Below are 6,068 nucleotides of genomic sequence, written 5' to 3' on the forward strand. Positions count from 1 at the left end.
GGAGAGGAGAGGAGAGGAGAGGAGAGGAGAGGAAGAATATAGAGCAATCCTAGTTCAGGGAGTGATAGCTCAGGTCCAAACTTGTGGATATGTCACCTCGGTGCCAAAAGTGACTCTGAAAATATGAGTAAGGATATGGGGGGCAGGGGGAACATATTGCCCTGGACCATCCAGTGGGCCAACTTGAAAACAAAGTCCAAATAGGACAGAGCAGCCACTCTGTGGGGCATTGTGACAACGCATGCCTTTTTCCTTGAGGGGACTTAGGCCTTACAGAGTCTAACTGATGGATCCACGTTATCTGGTGTGCTTTCATGGAGTTTTGATGGCCATTGCTTGGGAAGACAGCTGCACATTGTGCAGAATGGTAAACAGGAGATACTTTAAAACAATGCTGCTTTTTGTCTTACTGTAGGCTGGCTGGTGATGGCTGGGGTCATTGTGCTGTGGCATTCAGGGTTGAGTTCAGCGGGCTAGAATGTTGACGGATGGCTTCAGTTTTATACCTTGTGTCTCAGGGTGGGGTGGCTGTAGGGTTGGTTAGTCAAACCTTTCTGTCCAGTAAGGTAAGGACTCCATACATGGTGGAAACCGTTTTTAAGAGAGCTGCAGGGGAAAGTGCCTGGAGTTGGGCCAGCATTACATTCCCGGCATTGTCTCAGTTCAGCAAAGTTGAAAGGCCAGTTCAGTTTTAGAAGGAAGGGAACAGACTCCTCTTATGTAGGACATGTTAGATATGGTTAGAACCAAGACACAGCAGTGAAAGATGGTAGTAGCTTGGACTCAGTCAGTGGAGCCAAGGGAGAGTGATGTAATCTGAGTATGTTTTGTAATCTGAGTATGTAATCTGAGTATGTAATCTGAGTATGTAATCTGAGTATGTAATCTGAGTATGTCTGAGAGTAGAGCATATAGTCTGAGTGGGTGGTCACAAAAAAGCAACCGACTAGCGGCTTTAACACATGCTCATGGCCAGGCAGTGGTGGGACACTCCTTTAATGTCAGCACTCGGGAGGCAGATGCAGGTGGATTTCTAAATTTGAGGCCGGCCTGGTCTACAGAATGAGTCGAAAGATAGCCAGGGTTACTCCAAGAAATCCTGTCTTGAAATAAAAAAGTTTAGGTTATCTGTATGGTCATGTGCTGGTAGACTGTCTCTGTATGGTCATGTGCTGGTGGACTGTCTCTGGCTTGCAGATAGACACGTTTGCTCTTTCCACATTGTCTGTTTTTGGTGTTCCTGTATAGCAATTTATCTTTTAAAAAAGTTTTTAAAAAGATTTATTTTATTTATATGAGTACACTGTAGCTGTTTTCAGACACACCAGAAGAGGGCATCGGATTCCATTGCAGATGGTTGTGAGCCACCATGTGGTTGCTGGGAATTGAACTCAGGACCTTTGGAAGAGCAGTCAGTGCTCTGAACCGCTGAGCAATCTCTCCAGCCCAACTACTTATCTTTAATTAATTAATTTATTTTTAGACAATGTCTCACTGTGTGGCCAGGGCTCTCCTGGTATTTGCTTCCTCAGTGCTCATAATAAAGGTATATCTCACTATGCCTGGATTACTTATTATTTACTTTTGTTACATTTATTTGCTTTTCTATTATCTATTTGTGTGTGTGCACATGTATTTGTGGAGGCCCAAGGATAACTTTCTGGAGTCAGTTTTCTCTTTCCGTCATGTGAGTCCTGGAAATTGAACTCAGGTCATCAGGCTAAAAGGCAAGTAAGTGTCTTTATCCTCTGAGTCATCTTTCCGGCCCTCCTCTGTATCCATAGGGCAATCAATCAATCAATCAATCCTGGATTCAGGCCCCATCCTCAGGACCAGCTTAGTCTTCATTATCTTACAAACATCCTTGATCCAATATGCAGATTAGAGCTGCAGCACAATTCTGTGGAATAACAAAGGTATGCAAAGTGAAAGTAAAAGAAGCCAAATATGATGGTGATGTATATGTGTCTCTCTGTGTGTGCATTTGTGCTTGCAAATGAGATCAATAGATAGATACATAGATATATAGATAGTTACATAGACATATAGATAGATGATACATAGATAGATAGATAGATAGATAGATGATAGATGGATAGATAGATAGATGATAGATATGTAGGTAGATAGATTAGATAGATAGATGATAGATAGATAGATAGATAGATAGATAGATATAGATAATAGATAGATAGATGATAGATAGATAGACAGACAGACAGACAGATAGATAGATAGATAGATAGATAGATAGATAGATAGATAGATGGATAGATATAGATGATAGATAGATAGATAGATAGATAGATAGATAGATAGATGATAGATAGATGGAAAGGTGATAGAGAGGTGGATGGATGGATTGATAGATGATAGATTGATAGGTAGGTAGGTAGATATATCTAGATGTACAGGTGATAGAGATAGATGGGTGGATCAATCGATTGATGATAGATAGATATAGATGATAGATAAATGACAAATAGGTGGGTAGATAGATATATAGATAGATGATAGAGTGACATCTCTATCTAGAGAAATGAATGGATGGATAAATAGATCAATAGATAATAGGTAGATAGGTAGATTTAGTAGATGGTGGATAGATGATATAGAGATGATAGGTAAATAGATCGGTACATGGACAGATGATAGACATAGATGGGTGGATCACTAGACAAAACAGATATCAACCATTAGAATAGGAATGAACTGAAACAGTGAATGCGGCTGAAGCCGTAGGTTGAGGGATACTAGTGTTTAATTTTAGACATGCTAGTTTTGAGAACTACACCAGACACTCAAGAAAAGATACTGAATAGGCAGTTTGATCCCATTGTCTTCTGGACTGAACATGTAGCATGGGCAACTGTTGCAGTGATCCTCCTGTTTCTGCCTTCCAAGTGCTGGGATTCTGGTTATGTGCCACCATGCCTGGCTTGCTCTTTAATGAATAACACAATTGCTGGAACACAACTGACATGCCAGAAAATTCCCATAGTGACAACTGGAGAGCAGATTTGTGTGACCACCACAGTCAACTTTAGAGCATTTTCACCATGCCCAAAGGAGGCCCGTGCCTCACAGCCCTTCCATGTCTCACAGCCCTGAGTGACCCCCACCAGGTTTGCTTATTGAATTATGCTTGGTCCTTTGGACTGGCTTCTTCCAGTTAGTTCACTTTCCTCCATGGCACAGCATGAAGGACACTCCTTTTAACTGCCAGATGATGGTCCATGACACTTGTGGTGGTTTGAATATTCTTGGTCCAGGGAGTGGCACTATTAGGAGGTGTGTCCTTGTTGGAGGAAGTGTGTCACTGTGGGGGTGAGTTTGGAGACGCTCCTCCTAGCCACGTGGGGGACAGTCTTCTCCTCTTTACCTTAAGATGAAAATTCTTAGCTCCTCCTGCACCATGCCTGCCTGGATGCTGCCATGCTCCGTCCTTGATGATAATGGACTGAACCCCTGAACCTGTGAGCCAGCCCCAATAAATGTTGTCCTTATAAGAGTTGCCTTGGTCATGGTGTCTCTTGACAGCAATGGAAGTCTAACTGAGACACTTTTCGGTCTCCCCACAGTCAGCTGTTTTCTGTGTTCTTGATGACAAATATCCTAGCAAATAGGAAGTGATTATTCCCTTGTTAGGAATAATCCATTCCCATCGCATGGCTTCCCTCTCTGGGATGACAGAAGGAAACCATCACTTTCATCTGCCTCTCAGCGCTGTTCAAAAGTTAAGTCTATGAGTTGGTAGGTGCATGCCTGAAACACACTTTGGATCCCCCGAGTACCTTGCAAATGTTACGGTTCAAAGGTCAGGGGTGTGGCTAGTTGGCAGAATGCTATGCTAGCAGGGGTGAAGCCCTTGGCTTAGTCTTCAGAAGAGAAAGGTTAAGTGGGTAACTCAGCAGGAAGCACAGAGTCAGGCTGCGGGGCGTGGGGTGAACATCTGTAATATCAGCACTTCAAGAGGCAACAGGAATATTTGAGCTCAGACTGATCTTACATGGCAAGTTTGGGGCCAGCTTGTGCTACATATCAAGACCCTGCCTAAAACAAAAACAAAACAAAACAAAAAAGACAGAATCATCATCGTCAACAACAACAAACCAAGCTGCCAGTGCTGTCACACTCAAGTCTGTAATCCCAGCATTTAGGAGGTAGAAGTACTAATGAAAGATTAGTTCAAGGTCTTTCTCGGCTCTACAGCGAGTATGAGGCCAGCCTGGGCTGTGTGAGATCCTCCATCTCAAAATACTAAACTGTTAAACTGAACTGTTAAACTAAACTGTTAAACTAAATACTAAACTGTTAAACTAAACTGTTAAGCTGCAAACCCAGCTCCCCAAGCTCCCAACCCCAACCCAAAGCTATCACTCAAGATTCTAATAATTTACACAATCCCATCCCTAGTTTATGGAATAGCTATGTGAAGGAGAAGAAATCAGCTCCGAGCACCTGATTTGTGACTCCTCCAGCACCTAAAACTAGTTGATATTTGATATATCTCATGTAAAGGTGTGTGTGTGGGGGGGGGGAGAAGAATTATACAGAAGAATAGCAGGTGCCTCCTAAAGGTTTTGGCTTCAGTCAGAGAGACAGAGACAAGTACAACAGAGGGAGGGGCGTCACTCCAGATTTAAGACCTTACAGAGGAACCCTCCGCTCCTTGACTTGGGGTGGTAATGATCCTGTAAAAACAAACAAGCAAACAAAAAAACCCTGTTTTACCAACACTTTGTGTTTGTGATTGAAACAATAAAACCAGGAGACAGGGGATGGATTCTCCAGGCAAGGGGCCAGGGAAGCTGGAAGAGGTTTCCTGACTACGGTGTAGCGAGCTGGGACACTGGGGAGGCCTGGGGTTAAGTACATGTGTAAATAAGTGCTGGAAAAATGCCCAGGGGATTCACCTCCATTAAAAACTCCCGAGAGGTCATTATTAAAAGTGATGAAGCCCTTGCTCTATGGGAAGCCATGGAAAAACATGCTCTGGTGGCAGAGCTGTAGCTGAGCCAGGGAGGGGCTGCAGGAGGAAAAGGATGAGTCAGGTACTGGGAGAGAAGCCTTGAGAGCCGTTTTGGGAGTTAGAAAGCATACACTTCCCAGTGTATGGTAAATTAGTATGAATGGTGAGATGGTCCCAGCTACTGCTGTCCTTGAATCCCGGGGGATGTTAGAGTAAGACATTGATATCCTAGGAGTTTTTTTTTTTTTTAAAGCATGGTCAGGTCATATTTTGGTTTTTGTTTTTGCTCATGCATGTGTCTCATGTATGCATGTATTGAGTGTGTGTGTGTGTGAGAGAGAGAGAGAGAGAGAGAGAGTGTGTAATAGCAGATATTGTTCCCCAGGTGTTCTCCACCTCTCAGTTTTTAGAGACAGGGTCTCTCACTGGCTCAGAACCTCCAACCTGCTAGCCAGCAAGCCCCAAAGATCGGTATATCTCTATCTCCTCAGTGATGTTCTATGTGGGTTCTCGGTGATACTTGGGTCCTGCATGCCTGCAGGGCAAGTACTTCACCTACTGAGCAATCCCTGTAGCCATCGTCAATCAAAAATAGTGGAATACTGGTTTTGTGTGTCAACTTGACACAAGCTGGAGTTATCACCGAGAAAGGAGCCTCCCTTGAGGAAATGCCTCCATGAGATCCAGCTATAAGGCATTTTCTCACATAGTGATCAAGGGGGGAGGGCCCAGCCCATTGTGGGTGATGCCATCCCTGGGCTGGTGGTCCTGGATTCTATAAGAAAGCAGGCTGAGCAAGTCAGNGGAAGCAAGCCAGTAAGAAACACCCCTCCATGGCCTCTGCATCAGCTCCTGCCTCCAAGTTCCTTCCTGTGTGAGTCCCTGTCCTGAATAAACCCTTTCCTCCCCAGCTTGTTTATTGGTCATGTTTTGTGCAGGAATACAAATGCTGACTAAGACAACTGGTGAACGTGGGCTCAGAAGTCACAGAAATTCAAGATGGTTATGTGTCCAACATCCATCCATTGTTGTTCCCCCACAGCCTTTTCATGCAGGACTCTGCCCAAACCATCTAGCTTTTTTTTTTTTTTTTTTT

The sequence above is a fragment of the Mus caroli genome, chromosome 8, assembly GCF_900094665.2.
Source record: "Mus caroli chromosome 8, CAROLI_EIJ_v1.1, whole genome shotgun sequence".
Classification (NCBI taxonomy): domain Eukaryota; kingdom Metazoa; phylum Chordata; class Mammalia; order Rodentia; family Muridae; genus Mus; species Mus caroli.